The 21,219-nt window shown below is 37.4% G+C and overlaps 1 protein-coding gene across 2 annotated transcripts in view; it reads left to right on the top strand.

Annotated features, from left to right (window-relative positions):
* LOC122712695 (NAD(+) hydrolase sarm1) overlaps window positions 1–21,219 on the top strand; it is a 123,260-nt gene that overhangs the window by 10,940 nt on the left and 91,101 nt on the right. Inside the window, exon 1 of one of the 2 annotated variants that reach the window (XR_006346393.1) lies at window positions 13–733. The exons of the other annotated variant lie outside the window; for it this stretch is intronic. The gene's annotated coding sequence lies outside the window, so the exon portion shown is untranslated. Of the gene's footprint in view, window positions 1–12; window positions 734–21,219 lie in introns of those variants that run through there. 2 annotated transcript variants of the gene reach the window in all.

Raw genomic sequence — 21,219 nt, 5'->3', positions numbered from 1 at the left:
GAAACTTTCGTTGATCGTCTCGTGAGTCGAGTGTCTATTAGCAGTTATCGTCGTACATTTACGAGGACGAGCGCGATAATTACGATCTTATTAACGAACGAAATCACTCGCCGTAGAAAGTATATAATAAGCTTAATGAACTACTTCAAAGTGACAGGAGTGAACGTTAACAGCTGTTTGTGCGTGCACAATTTCTATCAAGATACCTACGTTCTTTGTTTGTGACGACATATTTCTCGCATACCGTTTTACAAATATTCGATAGTGGAATAAAGAATTCACGTGGGTGAATCGTAATGAACGTCGCGATTCGACCAAGTAACCTTTCAAATATGATGTAACTTCCTCGCAGTGAAAGACTTGATCACTTGTAATCTGTATCAGGCGCGCGCGCTCTATGATTTCTGGCGGGACAACTTTTCAAAGCGTGTCGCGTAAAAACTATTCGATTATTCGTATGACAAGCATACAAACGAGACACGTAGCGTTGTTATTACGGATGCACGCAATGTACTCGTTAACCTGTGAATATTTGTGAATAGAAACAGTTATTTGCCAGAGTTTTTTCCATAAAATTTACTCTACGATTCACCATGAATCTGGTGATGAGTTAAGTATAAACTAGAAAAGTGAGGTTAAGTGGAAAATGCGGACTGCGGCGCCACCACGAGGTATCAAACAACTTCGTCGAACCACAGGACACAATGCTTCCGTGGATTACAGAAATCGAATGGTATGTTAATTTTAACGATATTTTTATATATATTTATATTAATTTTCTATCATAGTATAATAATTACGAGGAGAACTATTTATTTAAAATTATTATATTTTAATATTCAGTGCATAGATCACTAATACAATATTCATGTGCTATTATTTCATTTTTTATAAATTTCCTAAATTGAAATTGCTATCTATCAAATAGCATACTCTATGTCGAAAAAAATCAAACATAAAAATAAAAATGTTGAAAATATCTGAATATTAAATTATCGCCTTTAACAATAGAAATTATTTGTTGTTAGAAGTTTTTTATAATTAATCCATTTGTTAATATTACTAAAAGTAAAAGTAATTAACTTGATATAAATAATATGATCATTATTAAAATTTTGAAATATCCTTAATTTTTATTTTTCGATTAAATATTTCAACAATTCTCATCATATATTTTTCGTAATTTCATTTTATCACTAGAGATTCGCCATATGCTGGAATCATGCGGATTCCATGCTGATTTTCCATTCGAGCACACAGGAAAATGTTTCCTTTACGGGGTTCGGAAAGTATTGAAACCGGTTTCATTCCGTATATGCTTAAATCCAGTTTCCTTTCACCTTTACTCAAGAACTATCGGTGTCGTTCGCCGTATCGCGGCTTATCAGGGCGTTTCGCGTTTATTGGCCAGGGATAAGGCGCGTTCCTCGTTTCATTTCAGTCGCATAATCGAACTTTCGTGTGGTCTTTATCAAGATCGCGACTCCATTAACGAAACATGCGTATATATTATTCTTCAGCATATTAATTTTAGAATTCGGATCGTCAATTAACCGTGTCTGAGCGCAAGTCCATGTTTCGAAAGCATAATCTCATTAATTTTATTTATATCCGTTAGCACAAAGTTTTCGATCAACTCGATGATATTATCACAGCACGAACATATCAAGTTTCGTTCACGCTTTGCTTTTCAATGACTTGCTGTTTAATGACGGGCTTCTTCACGAATCGATGTCCAAGAAATATGCATAGTGACATTTCTTTCGTTGGCAGTTCGATAATTTTTTATAAGTTGGTTTACCTTGTTTTGCAAAACTCTCGAAGGCTATTTTTTCTTCTTCTTTTTTTAGAGAGATAATTGTCTTATTAATGTGTCTTCGATAAATGGTCGAGCAGCAAGAGAGAATTCAATGTAATCGAAAGCAATTATATTCTATTCGTTTCCTGGAATGTTTTCATTTCATTGTTAATATCGTAACATATAGAGACTCGTGTAATAGATTATAAAAGATGTTATATAGAATATTAAATGGCAGGTATGTTAGATATATTTAAAAGTCTGTATCTTGTTAAACGATATTTGATATTTAGTAATATCTATTTTGTGCCATATATGCAAAGTTTCTTGCGAAATATCCTTTAACGCTTTCTCCAATACTCTCTTAATATTCCAATCTCTTATTTCTCTTTAATATTTTAAAGCGTTTTTGACTTTCTTTAATTTTTGTTAATTTTAATATACTTTCAACTATATTAAAATATTAAAACTCATAACTATATTAAAATTCAAAAGAGAAAAATAAATAGATGGAGACTTGAAAAGCATTTCAAAGTTAAAGTGATTAAAAGTGATTTTTATGATTATTATATAATATCTGACTAGATCCGAAGTAAACTCAAGACTTTGTGCATTAAATACTATTTGTAGAAACATAACTGATCTTGAAATGTTCTTGACGCCTCCACTCCTTGACTCCTACTTGATATTTTAATATCCTTTATAGTCTCCTTTAGTCATCAAAAAATCCATTATTCAAAATCCTATTTCAGAAATTTCTTATTTAGAATATAATATATTGCACATTTTGCATTTTTCAATTTTGTAATGATGGAAATTTTGCTAATTATCGATTAAATTACATTATAACGTTATAGTATATCTATGACTTAATCAATAAAAAATAATTCTACGAACTTCGAGCGAGAAATTGTCATAATCGCATACAAAGTAACAAATCAATACACGTATGTTAAATAATTATATCTCGATGAAACAGCAATCTGTTGATTCTAAATCGTCGATATTATGCAAATCGAATTAGCCGCCGGCCATATCATAAAAACGGTCTATAATTTAATTTAATACATTTTCCGTCGACATGGTCCACCTACGTTTCGGAATAACAGCCTTGACCCATCGATTCGAGATCAAATCGAACCGTACAACATTTCTTTCACTGGATTAAAACATTAAAAAAAGTCAATCAAATCTGTGATAAAGATTTCCCTACTCTCGTTTCTATTTTTGCTATTAAAAATTACAATGGAAATCCAATTCCTGCAAGTAAAAACATACAACGTTCATTAATCATAATTAAAAGGAAAACCTCGTACGTACGACAATAACATCCGCTGACAAGAACCATCAACATGGCGCCGAGATTTTCTACACGGCACGCAGTTGAGTAATACCTCCGTCCGTCCCATCGATGATGCGCGTTGAATCGAAGTGCACGTGCACCTTGTACGTCGCACACTCGAACGAATCGAGCGGAATGATCGACTCGACGTGGATCGATCGTTCGATGCGATCACGAAACGTTCGAAAATCGCGGGAACGGACACAATCGATCGATCGCCCCGATCGATCGATCGCATCGCCTCGAACGATCGAGTTCTTCGTGCATCCGCCCACGCATGCACCAGTCGCAGCCTTGGCCGACTGACGAGGCCGCGACTTCGTGTTTTTATTTCCCCTCGGCTTCGCGTTCCTTTTTTTTTCTTTCCACTTCGAAACTATAAAAGATGTCCGCCGTGGCGGGCGCACGCGTGCACACGCGACGCCACATTGAATTATTTATAAGGATCGAGGCTGGACACTCTCGATGGATGCCTTCTCGACAGGGTTACCGCATAATATCCGCGCATTAAACTCTAATAATAGAATTCTCCTATTTCCCGATGGCGGCTTTTCGATCGCCACCATGCGACTGAGGCGCGCATGCGCAATACCTCGAATGCGCCCACATTCCATCGGTTTTCATTAATTCCTTTTTTTATTCGCGAGGGAACTTTGCCGATTTCACGCTGATGGAATCTTCCTCTGCGATACAATCTTTCGGTAATAATTTATCTTGGTGATTTTGTGAATCTTGGCTGCAGTTGTGAATCAATATGCTTGTCGTATAGTATGTGCCGAGGTATTATTATTATACGACGATGTCAAGAAGTGAGATTGTTCGCAGATATTGGCATATTTTTCCAGGCGTGACTAGAGGTCCTCAATTCATTATTATTCATCGGTTTCTGAGAAGTTTTAAGATCTGTTTTAAGAGGAATATGTACAGAATGCATGATATATGATATTCAAAAAGATTAGACATTGTAACATTCTCGAACTTCTTTAATCTTCTTACAATCTTTTCCATTGCTCATCATTCGGCGCCGGTAATCTCGGCAAGTTAAGTTAATCTCCTGACTTCAGATTTCCACATCGCGTTTTAATATTGCATCAGAAATCAGGTGAAACTGCGAAACGATTCTTTCGAAAAGATTCTTTCGAGCATATGAGAACGATTTTCAATATAAAACTTCACCATCTGACGATTCTTTCACATTAAAAATAAAAATGCAGATTTTTAACGAATGAAATTATTTTATTATGAGAATTTCTTTTTTTATCTAAACATGATTACAATATTTTGTAAATTGATTTTCACAAAGAAAGGGTGGAGAATCGTGAAAAATCGTATGATTTAATCCTAATTATCTGAGAATGCATCGTTATTTCTCAAAGTATAGATCCAACTCTCAGAATACTCAAACATTGCACTTTGTGTCGATCGTATCGAAATTTATTGCAAACTGAATCGACATGGCATTAATCATAAGCGGCTTAGACGATTCATGGTATGCCGATCGAAAGAAAGCCGATTACCAACGGCCTTCCCTATGGATTTACACGCCATCCATATCGTTAAATCTTGTTACCTATTTCACGCTATCGATAGACGAAATACATCAGGATCAGATATTAAAGCAGGATAAATTAATAAAAAAAAAGTAACGTGTATCGACATATTAATGCAACTCAACTTGCTTATCTAAATTCAAAGGATAAACACGCTTCATACGATTGAAATTCTGATCGTTATACCTATTTATAATTTGTCGTGCATAATAACATACTCCGATAAATAGATTTAATTGCTAGAAACTGTTACTTACAATCGAAAATTGATTCTTCTAAATAGAGGAAACTTCTTATACACAGAAATTCAATAACACCATCAATTCACGTTTACTTAAATAGACTCGTTTCCAAAACTTTCTCCTTTTCCTTTTCTAAAAATTTTCGAAACGAATTGTCCCCAAAGTTATCCAAAGTTTGAATCTATCTGAGATATCGATTATAGCTTTTTAAAAGACAAAGAGAAACAGAAATTTACCAGATTTTTACCACGATATCCGCGGCATCACGCCAATCAAAATTACGTCTATTACGCGACTAATTGTAACATGTACAATGAAGCTATAACGGAGGAAACGATTAGTCAACTCGAAGACGGATCTCGGCCAAGCCTGGCCTTTAGGGTTAATTAAAAGTAATCGAGCACACACATATATATGTACGCATATATGTATACATATATATATATATATATATGTATCATCTAGATACGCACGTATCTAAAAGTATCTCGTCCACCTAAACAATTCATCGTTATCACAGCGTAAGCTCGTTGAAAGGGGGGCGATGGCAATTAGAGCGGCGCAGCCGCGACGAAAGGTCACCGATAAACCACTCGCTGTTTACGATCCTCTCCACGCCGCCTCTTATCACGAAGATATTATCGCGAAATAAGAAGCGGCTCGCCTTTGATGAGTTTTTGCCCGACGATCGAGTTGCACAATCGTGCTCGAGGAGGACTCATCATCGTTTGTCTTTCCTCGTTCTCCTCGTGTCGCTTCGAGGATTGGATTAAGTGAAATCTAATTGCTAACTGAACCTCTCTTGGCAATTGTTACGCCGGTTAGATTTCATAGAAGAGTTAATTGGAATAATCTTGCCTCGCTGGAACGATGGAAACGTGTACGGGATATGTATAATAAATATTGGATAAAAGTGTTTTTCAATTCTCATCGAGTTTTAATTTCTTCATAATTTTTTTTTTTGATCGATATATATTTTTGTTTCTTTTTCTATTATTTAATAGACAGATATCATCGAATTAATTAATTAACACGAGCGAGCTTATTCGTATCGTGATAGAATTAGACTTAATTGGTTGCCTCTGATAATAGTGGAACAATTTATTTTCCATACCTTCAATTAATCCATCGATAAGGGGATCAAATGGTTCACATGGTATTATCATCGTGATTAAGAATTATTACATTAATCCGATTGTTGGTATCTGTAGGGTGGCACTAATTGATCAATTTAATTAAGATACGTGCCCTATTGATTTCGTTTAATCGACTATTTCTCGAAACGAACCTTTTAAAGAAGCGTGCATGCGATTTTTATATCAAACATGCACGATTATTTTTATTTTCTTTCTTCTTGCGAAAATAGAAAAATCAAAAAGATCGAAAGTATAAATATAATTGTCTCCCGATGATTCGAAAATTATATCTATCTATCTCGTTTATCAAACGAGTCAAACANACAAAAAAAAAAAAAAAAAAAAAGAAAGAAAGAAAGAAAAAGAAATTGTTCGTTCATAAGTTGATATCGAGTGTAAACACGAAATGTCTCCGTTTTCGTATCTTTTAATGCCTCTTTATATATACCGCCCAATCGTTCACAGACACATACGCGATAGAAAAAGATATATATATATATATATATATAGAGAGAGAGAGAGAGAGAGTCTAAAGAAAAAAAACAAGAAAAAAAAATATATATCGTAATAAAATTGTTAATGAGGCTCAGATAACTTTGTGATCGAAGTCAATATTACGTATTGGTTACATAGTTATATATTCTTTTTAACCTTTCGATCCTCGATGCTCGTACTTACTCGAGAAACGGCGCATCTGTTCCATACGATTCTTTCGCAACGAAATGTTTTCATCTGTCTCTCGATCGGCGAACATTCGGTCCTATTAGCAATTCAAATCAACGATACGTCTATCAAGAAATTAATTGCGGGGAAATTGGACGTCGGGATTGACGATAATTCGAATAACGTCGTTCGTGAGGTAAAGGGCAACGGTGGGCAAAGGCGAATTGCGAAAGAAGAGGCGAATGGAAACGTATGCCTCTATGATCTTTCTCTTCTTCGATATAGCGAATTCTCTCGCTTTGTCGAATTGTCGAGCCGTGAGTCAGACAAATTGGAATCTATTATATGCCTTTATAAAACTTCTGCACGATTCTCTAAATTGTTTGAAATCTCTTGGAAACTTGGTGGTAGGCGCGTTGGTGAAAAGTAAAATGAGATACGAGGGGATAAAATAGAAATTAGAATGATCACGTATTTTAACGAGGCATTCGATTAATGGGAAATCACAGACGATGACGCAAAAGAATCGAAATAAGGATCGGGAATCGTTTCAGAAGTTCGATTGTGGCGCCGTTCGAATTATAAAAGGAAAACGTGTGTGTATATATGTATATATAAACAAAGTTACGTATATATACACGTTTGATAGAATAGAAATGTGGCAGTCTTTATTTTGCATTCGTGCGGTGAACATGCGAATAAAATAGATGACGTGAACAAGATTTGATACAAAAACGTTGTGGCACGTTGCGAAAGAAACGTAAGGGGGGGGAAAAAACGTGTAAATACCTTTCATGAAATAAAATTCCACAATTGGCCACAAGCATTCGTTTCATCGTGTAAAGCGTTGATGCAAAACGTTTTAAAATATTCCGAGAATATTGCAGAATTAAAAGTAAATATCAGGATAACTTTTAACTTTAGCGAAAAAAAAAAAATTCATTTGGAAAACAAAATTGAGAATGGAAGATTAACATGGAAAGAAACTCGATATAAATAGAATTATAAAGCGAGGAAGCGAATAAATGTTCCACTTTGCTGGAAGAGGTGTATATTAATTAATATTAATTTTACAATAGTTTTTCTTCCATCTGAAAAGAAAAAAAAATAATTATTCATTCAACGTCGTGCTCTTTTCATTCAATCGATGAAAGAAAATAAACGACTCGATTTAATCTATCTTTCTTCGTTCTTAGATAGAATAAAAATAATGAAAACTACCATCTTTCACGAAACAGAAATAATTAATCGCACGCCGTACGTTAAATTAAAAGTGAATTAAATATAAGGAAAGAAACACGTTCCACGTAAAAAAAATTCATCGATAGTCCTCATTTCATTTATTATTTTCCACTCGCACGAAATCACGAGATACTCGAAACAAAGATCTTGCAATTACGCTTGGAATCTCTCCGTCCACGATTGTCAAGGAATTAAGAGGAAAAGAAAAAAAAAAAAAAAAAAACGACATCCTCCAAGCGTTACGTCTTCGTTTCTTCTTTCCTCCTCGATGGCACGAGCGAGATCTCTCGAGAAGAAGCGTCATCCGAACGAAGATGATCCTCAGCTTCCGTTACATGATCGCGATATGCTCGATCGTCGATATCGTCTGATTTATCGACGGTTCGTTTTAACGAACCCCGGCCAACCCGTGCTCGCGGATCTTCCACGGGTTGGTTTCACGATCAGGAAATACCTGACGTTCCATGGATCGATCGTATCGAATCGTGTGCAGCGGTATACCAAACTCGAGAGGAAACTGGCTGACTCGGTATTCCGCGTATTTTGTTGCATTGCGTGGCTTAATAGGATCATTTACGTGTTTCCGATGTAGGTAATAGAGTAGAATAGGTAAAAGGTATATTAAGCTCTCTCGTCGTCGAATATTTCTTTCTCTTGCCTCGATCGATAATAGAGATATTAACGGAAATATTATATTTGGATAAGCGTGAATTTTCAAATTATTCTGAGAGTGCAATCTGCGATTATATTAATATTGCAATATTTTAATTTTTCGTGAACGATTCAAATATTGAAAGGAATATCAAATTATTTTCAAAGCCAAAGTCAGATATATTTAACCCTTTTTTCGAATACAGGGGATTTCGATGAAAAGAAAAATTTTCCAATATGTACGAATATGCGATACATTGATCAGATTTCATCAAAGTACATACTACGAAAGATCGAATATTGGTCATTTAGTTTCTAATCGACACATCCTTCTCATCCTTAAATTAAACATTTCTGTATCGAGCATCTCGAAGAAGAAGAAGGATTTTACAGGAGGGAGGGTGAAAACGATTATTCACCGAGGGCGATACGTACATTTTGCCGATAGTTCATGCCTTAATCGCGAGCAAACATCGCTGGGCGCAGCCGATGCATGCCATTTTTCACGTTTCCACTCGGGGGATAAGGGAACGAGAAAGAGGAGATACAGGAGTTATTTAAGCTTTGCGTATCGGCTCTGTTCCCGCCACACCGATAAACAATGCCCGGCTATCCGCTCCCCATTCTAGAATATTGTTGCACTATCAGCAACCGGTTGTTTGGTAACAAGACACGGTGCACGTTGCACGATATTAAGCCATTTCTGCCCGCTTATCTTCGCACGTATGCCGAGTCAGCTCTCGAGGAACGAGAAATCGAGCATTACCGATTTCACCCTCTGCATTTGCGAATATTCTGCGAAATGTATTGCATGTAATTTCGGAAACTTTTTCCTTTTTTCTTTCTCTCTCTCTCTCTCTATGTCTCTCTCTTTTTCAATTTTTTCGTAAGCTCTCCTTACGAAAAAGAAACGCTCGCAATCGATTTCGTGAAAATTAATCGTTCGTCGTTGTTCAAGTTCGAAACGCGCTTTCAAAACGGAGGGGAAAAGGTTCGAAACGACAGGTTCGAGAAGAGAGAAAGGCGGACCGGTATCGGGCGAAGGTTCGAGCCGATCGTTGAATGAAATTTAAGTGGGTCGCTCATGAATGAAATCGTGCATCGTTCTCGCTCCCTTCCACTCCGGCTTCTTTTTATTTTCTCTCATTTTTTTTCACGCTTCTCACTCCATCGACCGATCCCACTCTTGTCCACTCTTGCAATCGCCTTTCCCGCGTGGGCGACCGGCCGATTTCGATTTAAACGACCGTTGGATTTCCCGCAGATTCCTCCGATTCTTTCGATTATTTCGATTTGGATATACGTGCTTTTGGAAAAATGCAAAACTGCGCATCAAATCGGGCAATTTTTTTGATCGAATCGAAAGTAAAATTTTCGAGTCCAAATTCTATAATTTTTATCGTTTAAATAATTTTACGATACTCCATTGTTTTGTAACTGATCCTGTAATTAAATTCTTATTATGAAGTAATATATAGGTTTCGAAAATAATGGCAACGATTCGTTCACATTTCACGTTATATTTTAAAAAGTGTACATCATCGGTTACACAAAAGTGTCTCTTTTATTTTTAAGTAAAAAAAAAAAAAAAAAAAAGATAGGAAAAATTGATCCACTTGATTGAATCTGTAATTCTTTCTTTAAATTTAAGAAAAATTTCACGATATTTGCTACTCGGCAAAGATTTAAAGAGATTTCATTGCTCTTGAAATCGGGATCACAGGAGGCAGGTATGCATCCGTTTCCAGAAAGTAGGCTGCTGCGATCCGTGACCGCGTATAAATGCAGATTAGGGGCGAGACCGATCTGAGCCACGCGATACAATCTCCATTGTAATTAAACGCCAGCTGCGCGTCGTACGTCTATGATTTTTCGAGCATTCTAACCGGTTCCGTCGGTTTTTCCTTTCTTCCATTACCTTCCAAACCCTGTTTTCTTCTCCTCCGTGTTCTCCGTATGAAAATATCGATATCTATAATCCGATCGAAGCAAAAAAAAAAAAAAAAAAATATACTCGAAATGCTTGAAATATATATAAAAGAAAAATCTATAATTTTTAAAATTTTTGTTTGAGAAACTCAGCAATTATGATTTGTAGGAATTTTCATATATATATATACTCTGGTTTGAATTGAATTTTAGATTGTACAACGATTTAGAAAATTATGATCGCCTTTTGAAAAGAATCTTTATTACTTTTCGCAATTATTACACAATCGCAATGCTATATTAAATTAGAATGAACTAGAGAAATATAATCTAATTATTCAAAATTAAAACATTACATTTTCTCGATCACGTGGAGCGGAACAATTCTCCGAGAGAAGTTTAATCCGAGAGTGAAACCGTCGATATTCAAGATCCGGTGGCGATGCTAATTAACGTCGAATCAAAGTGAAAGATCCGTTAAGAGAGACTTGCGAGGCAAGAAACTTCCTTTGAAACTTGACTCCCGGTTTTATTAAGACGAGAAGACGAGAGTAACACGAGAGAGGAGGCGCGTACACGCGTGAAACAGCGAGGCGATACGGCGTCACGCACAGGCGTGCCACCTGCGTAAAGTCGATTTGAATAATTGTTATCAGTTGGTGGCAAGCGTGGGCGTATCGAAGATTTACTCGCCGAACCGATGAAAAATCCATGGATCGAGAAAATTGATGCGCGATCCAGTTAAGATCCGTTTTCACTGTAAAAAAGGATTAACATTTTTGTGTATTATTTTTTATTATAATACACCGTTTTTCCATTTATAATAATAAATTACGAATATTCGTGTAGAATAAATTTTGCACGAATGCATAAACGCGGCAGTCTACTAATAAATAATAAACAATTTTTAAATACTATAAATATTTAATTAATAGATCAAAAGTATAAACGAATCACCAGAAAATGTGAAAATTCTTATTATAAACATCCCTTATTCAATTTCACGTATGCTCACATAAAATATTCGTTCACGAACATTGAGATTGATAAATTTAATAATCGTTAGAATAAATAACTTCGACGAAAAGCTGTAATGTCGAAATTATAATCCACGATGATACAAAGTTATAATGCAAAGTCAATTCGTAATCGAGTTTGCCGTTTCAGCCGCGTCGCGATTCCGAACGTATTCCACTTTTCAGTAGAGCGTTCCCCTTCGCACCGACTCTAGCCAGACGCGGCTCCCTTTTTCCCAGGCGGGGGATCCCTGGCCGGCCTCGCGCTCGTCTGGTATTCTCGTTCGAATACACGGTGAGCACGGCCGCGTAACCGTGCCACGACACGGGAAACGGCGTGTTGTTGCCGGCCACCCACACCAAACAAAGGGGCATGAGTCACGGATTTTATTTCGAGGTTGCAACCAGTCTTGAAATAGACGGCGTCCCACGACGAGAAAAGGCGGCCCGTCTATTTAAAGGGTGGCACAACGACTGCTGCCTCTCTTTCGTGATCTCGCCGTTGCGACACCAATGGCGGGAACGTTTTAACGCACGTGGGTCGAGACCGGACCTCTCTGTCCCTGCTTCTGGTATTTATCCAGGGTAATCCCCGTTGTGTAATTTATTAATTGGATTATTCGGTGAAGTAATTATTCGACGAACGTGTCGATACAATAATTTTTCGAGTTTGTCGTGGACTATTTCTGTTTCTTTCGGTCTCCATAGGAAATGAATTTTTAGGAAAGTGTGGAATTTGGTACAGATATTTGTTCGAATTTGTTGCTATCGTTCAAAGTGGATTCGGTATCGGTGGATAATTTTTTATAAATATTTGTATTCGAAGCTCGACAATTTTGCAAAAGTTTCGTATTTCGATTCTTCGATTCGCGATCGAAGTTTAATTTATTCGAAACGGATCCTCTTTCTTCCTTTAAGGAAATTACATAAAAATTATCTCTCTTTGAAACTCATATACGTGATATAAAGATACGCGAAGAATATTAGAAAGATAGGGACAATTTTTAACAAGCATAATCTCCAGCGGCCTCGACTCGTTCCGGTCGAGAAGAAACATTTTTGTAGCCGCGCCAGAAGCATCCCTTGATTATTTGAATTCAACTCGAACGATGTTTCCTCCTCGAGTGCGGTTGGCAAACGCGAGCTCTTGGCCGGCGGCAAAAAGATGGCGGAAGTACAGATGTGCGTTCTACGAGGAAAAGGCTTCGCGATCGCGAGAGTTCAAAGGAGCCGTGATCGAGATAAAATCGGCCCACGAAATGCCCATCCTCCTCCGCGAAATTATCAACTCGAAACGAAAGCTCTTAAGATTATTAATAATAACAGTTTGTTCGCGTAATTTGAAGCTCTTTACAAGTTTTTTTCTTTTTTTATTCCTATTATTTTTCTCCATATTAAATGCAGACAATTTTCAATCTAATGTTATTGGTGTTCACGTATCTTTCGTTCAACGCGAATACAATATATATATATATCCAATCTCAGGAAATCTTTAATCTATATTCAAATATTCATAAGCTTTAACAATTTTATTCACCCGTACATTCTAATATTACCTCTTACGATATTTAAAGTTTATCTCGCAACGAATATTCTCGAATATATAAAATCGAATATATAAAAACGATGGGCAATTTCGTATTCCACGAAATTTACCAGTAAGCCTTGAAACGATTTCTCGAAAATCCTTCGAAAGGATAAAAGGATATTTCTTCAACGTACTACGCTACGTTTGCAAAAGTAATCGACGATTTCTTTTTCTCTTTTCTCCCCCATTCCCGATTACCAAACAAGGCCAATTCAGGTCTCGTTTACTTTGGAAGAAATTTCGTTTCGTCTTTTGCATCGCTAACGATATCCATAATTAAACTTCACCGAGATAAGATCTTCGTCGAGTGTCTCTCGGCGAAATCGATCGGTAAATCGATCGATCTTTCATCGAATTCAGGGATCAAACCTTCCGAAAGACTGAGGGGAGGGGGAGTGTAAAGGGTCGTATGTGGAAGTTGTTGGTTCGCGTGAGAAAGGCCAGTCGTCCGTTCGAACGTCCGTTTCGCACGTGCAAGAATGCGCAACCGGTAATGCAAGAAGCTAAGCGGCTTCAACGCGATCGATTCCTCGATACTTTCGAGCTACGACCGAGAGAACAATCGTTTCGCTCCGCTCTCCGCGACCGGTTCTCATTTCCTTGCTCCTTTTTCCCCCTCCCCTCCTCCCCCGGATCCATTTTTCGCAGACACCGCCTCGAAAGGCGGTTTTGCAGCATTTATCTCGTTCGGTTGAGGAGAAGGGCGAACGGTTTCTACTTGGTCAACTGTATCGAAGTGATACCGTGTCGAACGGGACGAATAATATCTGTTTACGTACAATTGCACCTGAATTATGGAGAAATTCAATTTTTCTTAATTCTCTTTGAGTTGGAGCAATTCATTATCATTGTTGTTCGAAGGAATTGCGAAAATGAAGGATAATTGTTCCGTGGCGTGATATCGTTCTCTATTTTAAAATTTTTCCTTGATTAAATTCATCATCGTTCAATGATTGTATCGATCAACAGAATTACATCTATACATATCAACTCGCGTATTATATTTTCAATAATTTTAAAAAATCCAAAATCTACCAAATTCAACAGTTCCAATAATTATATCTCTAGCTATTACTTATTATTGGAACGAGTTTGGTATATACGATAATTCTTGGAAACGATATTTAATCGAGAAAGAAAAAAAAAAGAGAAAAGAAAAAAATCGTGTCCACGAGATATCGAGGAAAAAATTTGACGAATCTTAGTCTTATCGTAGTTGCCAGTTTAACCAGTCCATCGCTTACTTACGTTGGTGTAAACGCACGTTATGATGGATCGTGGATCGCTCGTACGGATTTAGGATCTAAGAATCTCGGATTACGCGGCGAGTAGAAGAGCCTTGCGTCCTTATCAACCATGATCTCGGGAGAAGAAGACGGGTATTTGCAACAATGCGTTGTAATCACGTTTCGGTTTCCACGATGAAATCCGAGGCGCGTTACATCGGATACGAATAATAGTCGCATGTAAAGTATCGTTAGATAGTCATCTACCTCGCGATTATCCGGCCGTGAAATTCGCATTCACCAAAGGAAGAAGGAAACCTTGAAGCCTGTCAGTCGGTCTATCGGACTATAAGACCGAAGATCTCGAGAGGAGATTGTCGATGAAAAACGAGCAACTCTTCGACTTTAAAAATTTATAAACGCTTAAATACGCTTTACTTTATTTAAGAATGATATGATTTTTATTTCCAAATATGCAATGGAAGAGAACTGTACACGTGTCTATTCGTTCACTGTCCAGTAAAATTGATGAATGAATTGATAAATGAATATCTCGAAGGATTATGGAGATTATATAATGTTACTTTTTAAACAATTTCTTAGCAACGTGTGTATAATATTTAAAGCTTCTATTTATAACACACAAATTTTAATCGTAATCTATCCTCCCTCAATTCCTCCTCAATTTGGAATCCTTGTCCACGCATTGGCCACGCAACATCGAAACCGCGAACCCTCTTCGACTCGATTATTTATCGAATGCGTGTTTCCTTTCCGCGGAACGAGCAAACAAAACTCGGAGTGGTGTGCTCGACAGGGCTCTGGGAGTAGATTCGTGGAACAACAAGTTTAGCACGCGGCCTAGGATTATTTTCATCGGCCTGGCATCGGCGTATCTTCCTCGTGATCGTCGAAACGCGGCCCGATGCAAATAAACGGAGCGATTTTCCGCGATGCCGGGGCGAAGCCTCGTGCCTCCATTCTGAAATCTGACTTGCTAATAAACGGGGCGCGCACGCACGGGCCGCGGTGGACACGCGGAGGACGTCGCCGGTGCTTTGCAAGTCTAATTCGAAACCTCGCGCACCTCCGTTTCCACCTATTAATTGCGATCCTGTCTCTATGTCCTCGCTCGTGTTTTCCCTCGAACCCTTCCTCGCGCAAGAAATCGCGGAGGATCGTATAGGGTGTATTTGGCCGCATTCCTCCTTTTTTCCATCGATCCAGAAAGTGATCGATCGATTTGGATTTTTGTTTTTTGGGGGAAAAAATCTTGCTTCGAAATTTTTTTTATTATCAATTGCATTATCCATTATCGTGTTTTGGAAAATATTTCGTATCTTGGTAAATTTATTCTCATCCCATCGAAAAATTAAAATCCACTGTTAAGGACATCTTATGGGAGGGCAAAGGTTTTTTTCCATCGAGAAAATGATCGATCGATTTGAATTTTTGTTTTTTGGGGGAAAAATCGATCTTGCTTCGCAATTTTTATTTTAAATTTGCATCATGCGATGATCTTTTTCTGGAAAATATTTCGTATCTATAAGTTTCACGATCTATAAATTTAATCTCGTCGAAAAATTAAAATCCACCATGTCAAAATTGTGGACACGGAGAGAAAAGGCTTTCTTCCATCGAGAAAATGATCGATCGATTTGAATTTTTTGGGGGAAAAATCGATCTTGCTTCGAAATTTTTTTATTATCAATTGCATTATCCATTATCGTGTTCTGAAAAATATTTCGTATCTTGGTAAATTTAATCCCATCCCATCCGTCGAAAAATTAAAATCCACCGTGTCAAAATTGTGGACATCTTATGGGCACGGAGGGCAAAGGCTTCGAGGACAACGTTCTCCCTTCTTCTCTCTCTTTTCTTCGACAGATCTCCTCTCCTCCTCCCCCCTATGAACAAGGTTTCAGCCTCGGCCACGTGTTAAATTCTCTGCTCGGAGAGAACAAAGTCGCATACCTTTCCACCGGCGGAGAGACATCTGGTGGCCGAGCAAAATCGTCACGACGCGGAGTGGCGACCGAGTACGTGACCGTGATGCTCGTTTACCTATTGCTACCCGTGGGCCACCGTGCCATGAACGCGTGTATTTCGTCGACAGGTCGGCATCGTGAAGAAGAAGAAGAAGAAAAAAAAAGAATCTTTGATTTGTTTGCGCAACTCCCTTCCTCTCGACCTCCCAGCCTCCTCTACAGCCGTGAAATTCGAGCCGCGAGGCTACCGTTCGCCGATCTAATCGTAAATTCTGGCTTTCGATACGGCTCAACCGTGGGCCGTTTGTTACTGACAACGAAACAAGTGTTCGAAAGCGATGATAAAATCCTTTTTCTTAACGTAGATGTTGAAATGTGTACATGTAAAGTAGAAGGAAATTAAGGAAATTAAAAATTGTCGAAAAAGTTGGCTCGGTTCAAAATTTATCGTCTGATGAAACGAGAAAAAATGAGAATAAATCAAAAAATGGATGGAGCTCGAAAGAGGTGATATTATCTCTCGAAACGAACTCGTTTGTTCTTTGCGTTAAGAATGTTTAGAATAATATAGCATTTTTTTTATATTTACATTTGACTGCGACCTTTGTAAGTAATATAATACTTTACTATCCCTGCGATTTTATCAGTATCAATTATAATAGCGTCGATGTAATAGTGGGAAGGGATTCTTAGTGGGAAGAGAATTGGATAAGATAAGTATTGGAATTATTGCAGAGAGAAAATAGAATGATACATTAAATTGAATATAGTGAAAAAGTATAAAAATGCTCGTTATAACTGATAACGACTTGTCAAGAAATTTCACTCGCATATCTATCTAAGATTCAGATATTTTTCCGTCGAAATGCAATCAAAACGCGATCCATCATTTAACTCGCGTCAACCAGTTAACCATCTCAATTTCATCGAATTCCGCGAAGGAGAAACCGTTTCATTTCCTATTTCATCTCGCTCGTGTATGCAAGGAACAGTAAAATCATGAACGAGGGAGTGAATTTATTTTATTTACGGTTCGACACATTTTTCTTTTTCTTTTTTCCTCGCCGTGAAATACGTCGACATCCCCGTTTCGAGTCACCTCGGCCAATTAACCGGCGATCCTCCAAGATTCCAGATTCGTTCATCGTTTCCAGCTTCGAGAACCGCGCGACATCAGACATCAGACGCGCCGCCGACTGAAAAAAATGCCAATTCCCCAATGGCGACGAGGAAAACCGACCGAGGCGACGCCCACGATCCTCCGCATCTTCCTCCCCGACTATCGACCACTTTTCGCTGGAATTCGCTCGAAAAGTGCGAAACCTTTCGTCTTCGAGTTGAGAATGGAATAGAATTCTTGATCCTAATAAGTAATAAGTTAATTGTAACGGTGGAAACCTTTTGTTTTCGAGTGAAAAACAATGGAATCGAATTACAATAGTCAATTACGATAATGGAATTCGCTTGGAAAAGTGCGAAACCTTTCGTTTTCGAGTTGAGAATGGAATAGAATTCTTGATCCTAATAAGTAATAAGTTAATTGTAACGGTGGAACTCGCTTGCAAACCTTTTGTTTTCGATTGTGAAAAACAATGGAATCGAATTACAATAGTCAATTACGATAATGGAATTCGCTTGGAAAAGTGTAAAGCTTTCTTTTCCAGTTATATATATAATAATGGAATTCGGTTGGAGATATAAATCTTTTCAATTGGAGAAATGGAATTAACTTTTCTATTCGATTCAAACTAGAAACTATAATATCTTCTATCTGTTTGAATTTTTGTGTGCAAGTCACTTGAAAATATAAATCTTTCTTCGCGTGGGAGATAATTGGCTTGAAAATGAAAACGCTTTGTTTTTATTAATCTAACGAAATTGAAATTATTCGAAACGTGTTTATAATAATTTATTTATCATGAGCTTTCTCCGATAAACGTGATACTTCCATCGGAAAAATATATTCGAAAATTTCATTTTCCTACCTCTCCATTATTTTATTTTTTTTTTTTTTTTATTACTTTAAGAAGCAATATGTTTAAAATTGAATACGAATAACGGAAAGAGGGATCTAAATAGGTTTCAATTTAGCCAGGTCGATTCGAAGTTAACAAATGGACGGGAGTAAACAATTTATATCGAGGGCAGGGAGGCTGTCGGTTCAATTACACGCGAATACGCGACGAAAATTTTCAATTTGAAAATTGCTCGAACGAATCGGTGTGGAGGAAAAAAAATGTTAATTCCCGAAGATGAAGATGGACATCTCGTCACGATCGCTTTGAAATACGATCGTGACGATCAAATTCGCCTCTTCTTTCCTTCCTCTTCTTGCGTAACGTTTATTCGAATATTTTTCGCCGACGAATATAAATTTTTTTCGCGTGGAATATAAATTTTCATTTGGATATCGTTGCGATATCGCGAAAATAAAGGAGCGGTGGCAATATAATGACAGAGAGATAGAAACGCTCGAAGCAACGCTCTTTTATAACTCGTTGCGTTCACGTAATTCATATTGAAAGATAGATGGATAGATAGATGGATAGATATAACTCGATATAAACTCGATAAAGTTTCTCTCCGACAATTATCCGTGATAATTATCACGACGCGATAATTGCGAGCTACCGTGCAGGAATTCGCTTTGTTTACGCTGCTACGTTTTCCATTCGACGAGTGTTCTTAATGCAGTTTTGTATAAATAAACTCGTCGGACGTGATACACGTTCGAACAAGGATCGTAATCCTGATGATACATTATTTACCATCGAGAAACTTTTCAAGAAAAATTTATATTTCGTGCAAACAATCGATATAATAATTAAATCAAAACGGATATGTAATATAAATATTTCGGATTTAAGAAAATTAAATTTAAAATTGTTTATTAAAATATACCTACCTGTCCAAAATTTGTCCTCCATTTTTTTTTTTTTTTTTTTATTATTTGCCCAATTAGAGCGATCAGATTCATAATCTCGATCGAAGAGATTCGTCGTTGGAGAGATTTTTCCCGTGTCAAAGGGGAAAGAAACGAATGGGGGGTATGATCGTGTTTCGTGGACAATGCAAAGAGGCACGTCTGCCTGTCTCGCGCGCATTCTCTCTGCCCACGCGTCCTCGGATACCGTGTTACGTGCGTAATATCTAATGGACGTTTACGACGCTTAAAGGTGGCACAAAGTGGGCTAATACGAGATGCCATTTAGTCAGTTAAAGGTCTTTGAAGCTACTACGTATCGGTGATCCCGTGCTTGTGCAATAAATACACAATTTTATGGTTATTAAGTGGTTGTCACTTGAACGTTATATCTTCAACTACATCTCCTACCTTCCGATAATTTTTCTCCCGTTTCGCAAGAATAATCGAAACTTCGTAATCGATAAAATTCACACTCCTCGATCTTCGAAATAATACATTCTTCACACATTCATTCGCAAATTAACAATTTAACTTTGAAAAAAGTTCATTCGTTCATCATCCAATCGCGATTAATTAAAAACGGGGGGGGGGGAATTTTTTTAGAATTTTTTCCAGAGGAGGAGATTTTCAGGATCGGTTCAGGGCACGCCTTTTAACGAGGGATCGAGATCTGAGATGGAGAGTCGGTGCGTTCTCTTAATCAGAGTGGAGTCGTCTCCTGGTTAGTCCCGATTGACACGGGCGGCACGAGACGTGACGAGATTTCTTGCACCGCGTCGGTAAACGTAAAAGCGGCGATTTTTCTCGTTTCTGACCCCATTCCGGGGACGCTTCGCTCGCACGTGCGGGGACCCATCGCGTGGAATGCGACGAAGAACAAAGGGTGCAGCCGGCTTGAACCGGTGTTAACTCGATCCCCACTGAATGGATTAATGGAATCGGATTCCGTCTTCCTTCCAATAATTTGCATTCTCTCTTTTTTTCTTCTTCTTCTTCTTCTTCTCAATGCAAATCTCAGATGAAATTTCAGATTAATATGGAATTAATTATTTTCGCTCTTCGTCGTTCGCCATTCCTTTCCATCTGTCGAGTAAGGAAGTTTGTTTATTTAATGAAAGACAGCTTTAACGATTATTCGATGATATCTTCTCTCTTTCGATTCCCTTTCATTGGGAATATTTCATTTATGCTTGAAGTAGGGAATCCGTTAAGTTTTTAAATTTTTTTTTTTTAATGTTTCGTGTTCAGTTTGGAAAGTTAGGAAGTTGTTCAAGCGGTATAATCGATGCTGAAGACTCTTGTATCTGTTATTCTTCTTTATCTTTATGTATTCTATCAATATACTCTTGTAAGTTTACCAAGATAGTTAATCGTTTAACAAATGGACACGTCTCACCTTCGTTTCACTTTTCCGCAATTTTATTCGATTACACGTGTAACGCAACGTTTGTAAAAATAGACACGTTGTAATTTTCCTTAATTGCTAAACGAAATATCCAATAAATAATTTCTTAATGCTCGCGAAAGATAGATGTATTTTGCAATTTTATTAATCATCTTACCCGTCTGTTAGATAATAATAAATAATATTTATCCTTAGCTTAACAAAGATTATCTATCATAGAATTACAAATCATCCAGCATTATCCTCGTATGAAAAGAAAAAAGAAGAAAAAGATACTCATCCTCCTAAAAAAAAAAAAATTTATCTTTTTATCTCAAAAACTCGGCTCGATGAGCTTGATAAAAGATTATCACAATGCCATTACGATGTTTCGTCGTGATTGGCGGCGAGGATTAACCAAAATATTTGGCGGAAGTTAAATCGGTCGTTTCAAATTCACAACACCTCGTTTCAAAGCGAGACGAACGACAATGGGAATCGTTTCGGTTTCCTCGCTCGAACGCGTGGAACAATGGTG

This window comes from Apis laboriosa, unplaced genomic scaffold (genome assembly GCF_014066325.1).
Source record: "Apis laboriosa isolate Shangri-la unplaced genomic scaffold, ASM1406632v1 scaffold204_cov149, whole genome shotgun sequence".
Classification (NCBI taxonomy): Eukaryota; Metazoa; Arthropoda; class Insecta; order Hymenoptera; family Apidae; genus Apis; species Apis laboriosa.
This window is presented reverse-complemented; position numbering and strand designations above follow the sequence as displayed.